Below are 10208 nucleotides of genomic sequence, written 5' to 3' on the forward strand. Positions count from 1 at the left end.
GATAAATGTGACTCCAAAGCTTTCTGTCAATTAATTTCAACTGCCGGCACAGTAAAATACAATTTTTCACTTTCTCCACCTTCTCCCTCACATTTCCCGTTTATTCGAATGCAACTCACAACTCCTCTTTTCCTCCTCTTATGAAAACACACACACACACACACACACACACACACACACACACACTCTCTGCTTCCCAGGATAGGGCCCATGGTGACAATACAGTAGACAGGGAAAGGCAAGCCAGCGGACAACAGTCTTGAAGCCCCAGGCTTCAGGACCCTCCTTTCCATGGCCCTAATGGAAGCTGCAGCTGCTCGCATCACAGCTGCTGCGGTCAAAGAGGAGTCCAGAGGGACAGTTTTCCTGATGGTCACTGTTCTGTTTGCTGTAACTGATATGCAGCATTTTGGGAACAGACAGTTCCAAAAGGGAAAAGAAAATCTTCCTGTCCTTCATCAGCAACCACCAAGAATCTCATTGTTTAGTGGTTTTGGGTCTCACACTCTTCTTGTCTTCTCCCCACCAACACACACACCACAGAGAACATTACACTAGATGTAGTAAACAAATCTTAGGAAATCCTTGGAATGACCACACTAATTCCTAGGGATTGGCTAGAATTTTCTTCTGTGCCTGGAATACACTCTTCCAGTAACATGTATCCTAAATTTATTTTTTTATGTACTTATATTGCCTATCTTTAATATTTAGGAGTTGGAAAATCATTTCCTAGACTCATTTATAATCTATAATATTTAAGATTCTGGAAACTGAAGTCTGTTTTAAAAATACAATTATTTTCATTAAAGGGCACTAGATGGCACAATTTCACCAATTTGTGCTAATAAAGTCATTCATCCTCTTATTAATTCACAAATAAAATAATTTGTCTTTATAAATAGTTATACTTAAATAATTTAACAATAAACCTATAGAACAATAAAATAATGTTCCTGAGAATATAATATTTTCAATATCCTATGTTTTATGTTCTTATTTATAAACAGAATCCCAGTATTGGATGAATAATTTAAGGAACCCAAAGAAAATAGCAGTCTCTCTACAGTGAAATACATCAAATACTTATAAATGTTAAACGTTAACATTTATCAAATGAACATTTTATAGTATTACTAACATATAATAAAACTCTGTAACATAATAAAGTGGACTGGTGGCTCCATTAATTATTTAAAATGAGGTAACTAGACAAACCAAAAATTCATCCATCTAAATCTTTCTTATTTCACTGCTTGCCTTAAGCAAATTATACACAATCAGGATCTTAATTTCCTCATATGTAACAAGGGGAAAAAGTATCTAGAAACAAAAGAAAATGATTAGAATCTACCCAGTTTAGCATCCAATTGACCTTTTATTTGCTAAAAGTTCCAGATATATCCAGTGTTTTCACTATTACTTCATTTTCTGGAATTATTTATAATTCAAAAAGATTATTAGCTCTTGAGCTATATCTTGGCATATAAGATAGTACATCAGCCAAACAAGCAGAATGTACACCTCACCTGAACCATCTCCCAATCCCAGTTATACCTAACCCTGGCTGGGTTTCTTAAGGAACTTTCACCTAATTATCTAGTGCCTACTCCTGCCAGACGGTGCAATCAGTTGTGGTAGATCTTTGTTTAACAGATTCTACTAGGGAAATGTCTCCACTTAGGTACTCTTGCCTAATGAAAAGTTCTCTTTTAGACCGAAAAATGGCGGCGGAGTGAACGGAGCTACACAGACCGTCTCCCAGAACCAAACTGGAATTACAACTATAACACAGACAAATCGACGGGAAAAACCAACAGAAAAGCAGCTTGCGAGGACCATACAACGAGAGACACTGACTCCATCCCGGTAGGCTTGCGAAGGCGCGAGACGGGGCTGGGAGCGCACGGTCGGCAGCTCGGCAGCGGCCTTAGCTACAAGCGGCGCCCGCGGGTTACACTCCCAGGCGGCCCCACAGCGCAGCCGGGACTGAGGCTAAAACAGCCACAGCCACTCACCTTGGGCTCCGGCAGAGGGAGGGCAGACTGGACTGGAACTGTGTCGGGACACTCGGGGTTTGGAGGGCTCTCGGAGCTTTGGCTGAGTGCAGCCACTCAGGACGGTGGCCACATTGCTTCTTCCCAGGGCTCTGAGAGAGGCAGCAGCCCCTCCCTCGGAGATCCAACCCCACCCTGTGGGCCATTGAAGTGTTAATTGAGGCTCACTAAGGACCAGCATCTGCCCCACCCTCGTGAAAGCCCCTTGGCTGAGCACCAGAGGGAGTTTTTCAATCAACTGACAACCCAAAACTCATCAATTAACCTAGACTGCTAGCTTCCAGGCAAAAAGCTAGAGGATAACAGTACGTTTCCTGGGCTGGCAACTTTAACCAGGAAAGTAAGACTTGACAGTGGTGTTCAACGCGGGTCCTCCCTCGCTCATCTAAACACAGGAGAGGGAGCCACAAACAGCAGAACACCAACACCCACAGGGAGAACTTGACAGGCTCCAAAGCCCAGAGTGATAGCTAAAATGGTGAAACACAGAAACAGAAGCCAAATGAAAGAGCAAACCACCTCCACCGAAGATGAGATCAATGTGGAGCAATTAGGCATGTTAACAGAGCTAGAATTCAGAGCCATGATCTTGAGGAAGCTGAACAGCATGAGTAAGGACATAGAGACACTGAAAATAAGCCAAATGGAAATTAAAAACCAACAAGAAGAGATAAAAAATGACATATCCGAAATGAAAAACACATTGGAAGGTTTAAAAAGCAGAGTAGGGGAAGCTGAGGACCGAATCAGCGAATTAGAAGACAGGGTAGAAAAAATCAACCAATCAGAAAAACAAAAGGAAAAAACTATTAAAAAACAGGAAGACAGCTTAAGAGAACTATGGGACAACTGGAAACGTAATAATATTCGCATCATAGGAGTCCCCGAAGAAGAAGAAAAGGAGCAAGGGATAGAGAATATATTCAAAAAAATAGTGAGAGAAAACTTCCCTAATTTGGTGAAGGAAGAAGGCATTCAAGTTCAAGAAGCACAGAGAGTCCCAAGTAAGAAGAACCCAAACAGGCCCACACCAAGACACATAGTAATTAAAATGCCACAAATTAAAGACAAAGAGAGAATCCTAAAAGCAGCAAGAGATAAGCAACAGGTTACCTACAAAGGGAACCCCATAAGGCTCTCAGCTGACTTCTCACAAGAAACACTACAGGCCAGAAGGGAATGGCATGAAGTAATCAAAGTCATGAAAAACAAGAATCTGAATCCAAGACTACTCTACCCAGCAAGGCTATCATTCAAAATAGAAGATCAAATAAAAAGCTTCCCAGACAAAAAAAAGCTAAGGGAATACATTAGCACCAAACCAGCACTGCAAGAAATGTTAAAAGGACTGCTGTAATTAGCAGTAGAAATGGGAACAAAAATAGAACCACACTAAACAAAAATGGCAATAAATAAGTACATATCAATAATCACCTTAAACGTAAATGGACTGAATGCTCCCATAAAGAGACACAGAGTAGCTGATTGGATAAGAAAGCATGACTCATCTATATGTTGTTTACAAGAGACCCATCTCTCAACAAAAGACTCACATAGGTTGAAAGTGAAGGGATGGAAAAAAATTTTCCAAGCAAATGGAAAGCAAAAAAAAGCTGGGGTAGCAATTCTCATATCTGATAAAATAGATTTCAAAATGAAGACCATAACTAGAGACAAAGACGGCCACTACATAATATTGAAAGGATCTATCCAACAGGAAGATATAACCTTGATAAACATATATGCACCCAATATAGGAGCACCAAAATATATTAAAAATCTTCTGGAGGACTTCCAAGGAGAAATCGACAACAATACAATCATAGCTGGGGACTTCAACACCCCGTTGACAGCACTGGATAGATCCTCTAGGCAAAAAATTAGCAAGGAAACAGAGACTCTAAATGAAGCACTAGACCAAATGGATTTAATAGATATCTACAGAGAATTACACCCCAAAACTACAGAATACACATTCTTCTCAAGTGCACATGGGACATTCTCAAAGATAGACCACATGATAGGACACAAACTAAATCTCTACAAGTTCAAGAAGATTGAAATCATATCAAGCATCTTCTCAGATCACAATGGCATGAAACTAGAAATCAACTGCAACAAGAACATGCAAAGACATTTCAACACATGGAGGCTAAATAGCATGTTATTAAACAATGAATGGGTCACCGAGGAGATCAAGGAAGAAATCAAAAACTTCCTGGAAACCAATGAAAATGAACACACAACAACACAAAATCTATGGGATGCAGCGAAAGCAGTTCTGAGAGGGAAGTTCATAGCACTACAGGCCTACCTCAAAAAACAAGAAAAATTTCTAATTGACTGTCTAACCTCACAACTTAAAGAATTAGAAAGCAAACAAAAAGAAAACCCCAGAGCAAGTAGAAGGAAGGAAATAGTAAAGATCAGAGCAGAAATAAATGACATAGAGACCAAAAAAACAATTCAAAGGATCAATGAAACAAAGAGCTGGTTTTTCGAAAAGATAAACAAGATTGATGGACCCTTAGCTAGACTCACCAAGAAACAAAGAGAGAGAACCCAAATACACAAAATCAGAAATGAAAGAGGAGAAGTAACAACCAACACCACGGAAATACAAAAGATCGTTAACAACTACTATGAACAACTATATGGCAACAAATTCGACAATCTCAGCGAAATGGACAAATTTCTAGAAACACACAGTCTCCCAAAACTATTCCCGGAAGAGATAGAAAACTTGAACAGACCAATAACAACTAAGGAAATTGAAGAAGTAATCAAGACTCTCCCAGCAAACAAAAGCCCAGGCCCAGATGGTTTCACGGGGGAGTTTTACCGAACATTCAAAAAAGAACTAACACCCATTCTCCTCAAACTATTTCAAAAAATTCAAGAAGAAGGAAGACTTCCAAACACGTTCTATGAGGCCAGCATAATTCTAATTCCAAAACCAGAAAAAGACACTACGAAGAAAGAAAACTACAGGCCAATATCCCTGATGAACATAGATGCCAAAATCCTGAACAAAATACTAGCAAATCGGATCCAGAAATACATCAAAAAAATTATTCACCATGACCAAGTGGGATTCATTCCAGGGATGCAAGGCTGGTACAATATTCGCAAATCAATAAACGTGATACACCACATAAACAAAATGAAGAATAAAAACCACATGATCATATCAATAGATGCTGAAAAAGCATTCGACAAAATCCAGCATCCATTTCTGATAAAAACGCTCAGCAATGTAGGAATAGAGGGATCATATCTCGACATAATAAAGGCCATATATGAAAGACCTACAGCCAACATCATACTCAATGGACAGAAACTAAAAACATTTCCATTAAGAACAGGAACAAGACAGGGATGTCCACTTTCGCCGCTCTTGTTTAACATTGTACTGGAAGTCTTAGCCACAGCAATCAGACATGAAGAAAAAATAAAAGGGATCCAAATTGGAAAGGAGGAAGTGAAACTGTCATTATTTGCAGATGACATGATATTGTACATAGAAAACCCTAAAGACTCCATCAAAAATCTATTAGACTTAATAAATGAATTTGGCAAAGTAGCAGGATACAAAATTAACGTAAAGAAATCGACGGCATTCTTGTACATCAATGATGAACTCACAGAAAGAGAAACTGAAAAAACAATCCCATTTACCATCGCTCCAAAAAAATTACGATACCTAGGAATAAACTTAACCAAAGAAGTAAAGGACCTATTTGCAGAAAACTACAGGTCATTGAAAAAAGAAATAGAGGAAGATATAAAAAAGTGGAAGAACATACCCTGTTCATGGATTGGAAGAATTAACATAATTAAAATGTCCATACTACCCAAAGCAATCTATAGATTCAATGCAATCCCCATCAAAATACCAACGACATATTTCATAGAACTAGAACAAATACTTCAAAAGTTCATATGGAACCAAAAAAGACCCCGAATAGCCACAGCAATCTTGAAAAAGAAGAACAAAGTTGGAGGGATCACATTACCAGATATCAGGTTATACTACAAAGCGACTGTAACCAAAACAGCCTGGTACTGGCACAAGAACAGGCATATAGACCAGTGGAACAGAACTGAAAACCCAGAAATGGACCCAAGGCAATACGCTCAATTAATATTTGACAAAGGTGGCAAGAGCATACAGTGGAGTAAAGACAGCCTCTTTAATAAATGGTGTTGGGAAAATTGGACAGCTACATGCAAAAAAATGAAACTAGACCATCAACTTACACCATACACAAAAATAAACTCAAAATGGATAAAAGACTTAAATGTGACCCGTGAATCCATAAAAATTCTAGAAGAAAATGTAGGCAACAAAATTTCGGACATCATACGGAGCAGAATTTTCACTGATACATCACCTAAGGCAACAGAAATAAAGGAGAAAATGAACACATGGGACTACATCAAACTAAAAAGCTTCTGCACAGCAAAAGAAACGATCATCAAAATGGAAAGGCAACCCACTGTATGGGAGAACATCATTGCCAATGATGTATCAGATAAGGGGTTAATTTCCAATATATACAGAGAGCTCACACAACTCCACAAAAGGAAGACAAAGAACCCAATTAAAAAATGGGCAGAGGAGCTGAATAGACACCTCTCCAAACAGGACATACAAATGGCCAAGAGACATATGAAGAAATGCTCAACATCACTAATCATCCGAGAGATGCAAATTAAAACAACAATGAGGTATCACCTCACACCTGTCAGAATGGCCGCCATCAACAAATCATCAAACAACAAGTGTTGGCGAGGGTGTGGAGAAAAGGGAACTCTAATACCCTGCTGGTGGGAATGCAGACTGGTGCAGCCGCTATGGAAAACAATATGGTGCTACCTCAAAAAATTAAAAATTGAACTTCCATTTGACCCAGTGATCCCACTGCTGGGAATATACCCTAAGAAGCCTGAAACACCAATCAGGAAGAATATATGTACCCCCATGTTCATAGCAGCACTATTTACAATAGCTAAGATCTGGAAACAGCCCAAGTGTCCGCCAGTAGACGAATGGATCAAGAAGCTGTGGTACATATACACAATGGAGTACTATGCAGCGGTAAGAAAGAAAGATCTCTTATCCTTTGAGACGACATGGAGGGACCTGGAAAGTATTATCCTAAGTGAAAGAAGCCAAGCAGAAAAAGACAAATACCACATGATCTCACTTATATACGGAATATAATGAACATAACAGTCTGAGGAATACAGTAGACCCAGACACATGGAAGTAGGGCACAGACTGACATCCCTCAGAAGAGGGGATGGGGGGTGGGGGGGTGGGAAGAGATAAACCACAGAACTTATATGCATGTATGCATGACCAATGGACATGGACAACTAAGCCGGGGACAGGGTGGAGGGGGTGGGGTGGGGGGTGCCAATGGGGTAAAAAGGTAAAATATCTGTAACAAAAAAATAAATAAAAATTCATAAAAAAAAAAAAAAAAAAAAAAAAAAAAAAAAAAAGTTCTCTTTAGAGGAAAATCATCATCTTGGGCAAAGGTAACACCTCTGAAGGGCCACATATAAAGAGGGGAGTGCTGAAAACAACATCTACATCGTTAGCTAGACTGTCCTGAGCTACACTAGATATTAATGTAGTAGCGTGTTATCTAGTCAGATTGCCCTTACATTTCAACCAAGTAGATGAGCAGGATGGCAGATGGGCTGAGGGAGTAAGATGTTAGACAATTCCTGGAGAACTCTTTTTTTTTAATCCTCACCCAAGGATTTTTTTCCATTTATCTTCAGACAGAGTAGAAGGGAGAGAGAAACATGGATGTGAGAAAGACATTGACCCCACACGACCCCGACCAGGGAGCTAACCACAGCCAAGGTACGTGCCCTTGACCAGAATCGAACCTGTGATTCTTTGGTCCACAGGTGATGCTCTAACCACTGAGCAACCAGTCAGGGGCTGGAGAAGGACTGTAAAACAGTGGTTCTCAACCTTCCTAATGCCACGACCCTTTAATATACAGTTCCTCACGTTGTGGTGACCCCCCAACCATAAAATTATTTTTGTTGCTACTTCATAACTGTAATTTTGCTACTGTTGTGTCTTAGGCGACCCCTGTGAAAGGGTCATTGGACCCCCAAAGGGGTCGCAACCCACAGGTTGAGAACCACTGCTGTAAAACATTGAAAGTTAATGAGTCCATAATAGCTCATCAATGGTAATGCTAAGTAGACAGTGATTTCTAATAGAAAGTTGTTCCCAGACATCTAAGGTGACTTAACTATAACCACTGAACCAATATCAGCTCTGTATTGGCTATAATTTACTATATGTTTTACATGAAGACTTGTAAGAAGTTCCTAATTTGATCCATCGGCTCAAGTTAATCAGCTGTCTCTTTTTAAGATAGTTTACATGACAGAGTAGAAAAAACAGACTGTTCTTTTTCTTCTCAGATGTTAGGCTTCACTTCAAAAGTCCCTTTTTTCCTCCCCTAAAATAATATTTAACCAATATCCTAACCAACATGTATTATGCATTATGGAAAATAAGGAGGAAAGTAGAGTACTAACAATATGATGTGTTCTTTTAAGAAAAATATGTATAGTAAAGAGATAATATATAAATCTATTTGGTCATTCTCAAAGAAGCATTATAATGTGAATACATAATAGATATTGAGGTTTATTCCCCAGTGTATCCATTCCATCCCAGAAGACTTTGTGAGCAAATTATGGTAATTCATTCTCCATGACAATGATTTGTTCAGGAAAAAGCATATGACCCACCTGTGACTATTGTAGGCATAATTCGAAACTGCTACTCCCCAAAGATGTCCTACCCTAATCCCTGAAACCTATGAATATGATATCACCTTGATGATTATGTTACATTATTTGGCATGGTTGGTCTTTTAAAAAGGGTAGGTCTAATCTAACCATATAAGTCCTTACAGGCAGAAAGGTCTCTTCAACTGATAGGAGAAAGGAAAGTCAGAGAGATTTGAAGCACAAGAAGAATTCAAGTGAGCTCCTTGATGAGGAATGTAGTCAGGCCCAAGGAGCTGAGATCAACTCCCAGCTGAGAGAAATCAAGGAAACAGCGACCTCAGTCTTACAACCATGGGAACTGGATTTTGCAAACAGCCTAAATGAGCGTGGAAGGGAATTTTCCTTAAGCCCTCCAGACAGAAGGCCAACTCAGCCTTCACACTGATTTTGTGAAGCTTTGTGAAGCCCTAAACAGATGACTCAGTAGAGCCAAACTGGAATTCTGTCTTACAGAATTGTGAGATAATAAATGAGTGTAGCTATAAGCTGTGAGGTTTTTGGTGATTTGTTATGACAGTAATAGAAAACTTGTTCTGAGGAAAAATTATTACTTCTACAAAAGAGCCGTAGGACAAATTTGTATTTCTTTTCTCTTTGAATGTTGCTGTGTATGGGCCTAATGGCTACAGCTGACTTGTTCATATACATGCTTATGTTGATGGCATTCCTTAAAATAATCACAGAATAACCCCTACTAAAACATGAAGCAAACCTAAGTCTTCACGCCACTAGAGACTAACCTGCAGTCCACTCTACCTCTGGAACTACTGATATGTGAGATAATAAATTTCTTTATTGTTTCAACCAGTTTAAGTCAGGGTTTCTATTACAGACAAAATATTGTAACTGATAGGCTTATTGGCATAAAACTACAGATGGTCCCTGATTTACAATTGCTTGACTTATTTTTTTACTTTACAATAATGCTAAAGCAATATGCTTTCAGCATAAACTTTACTTTGAATTGCAGTCTTTTCTCAGGCTAGCGATATGCAGTGTGATAGTCTCCCATGCTGGGCAGCAGCTTCACGCCACCACTCCCAGTCAGCCAGAGGATTATGAAGGTAAACAACCAAAAATATTCCACAGTGTACTGTGTTGCCACAGGTTTTTGGATTTGTGTTATGTGTTTTGCCATCCCATAATGTATTCAAAATACCTCTCTGTGTATCCTGCTTCTGGTGAGAAGAGAAAGTCAATTACTCCTGAGATGAAGCTCAAGATAATTTCCCAACTGTAGGCTAATGTAAGTGTTCTGAGCACTTTAAGGTAAGCTAGGCTGAGCTATGATGTTTGATAGGTGTATTAAATGCAGCT

The 10208-nt window shown here is 39.2% G+C and overlaps 1 non-coding gene across 1 annotated transcript; it reads left to right on the plus strand.

Moving 5' to 3' along the window:
* Positions 1-290: 290 nt before the first annotated feature.
* Positions 291-425, plus strand: LOC118622303. Its single transcript, XR_004958038.1, has one exon. It is a non-coding gene; the product is annotated as a small nucleolar RNA SNORA16B/SNORA16A family (small nucleolar RNA).
* Positions 426-10208: the final 9783 nt, after the last annotated feature.

This window comes from Molossus molossus, unplaced genomic scaffold, assembly GCF_014108415.1.
Source record: "Molossus molossus isolate mMolMol1 unplaced genomic scaffold, mMolMol1.p scaffold_m16_p_1, whole genome shotgun sequence".
In the NCBI taxonomy this organism is placed as follows: Eukaryota; Metazoa; Chordata; class Mammalia; order Chiroptera; family Molossidae; genus Molossus; species Molossus molossus.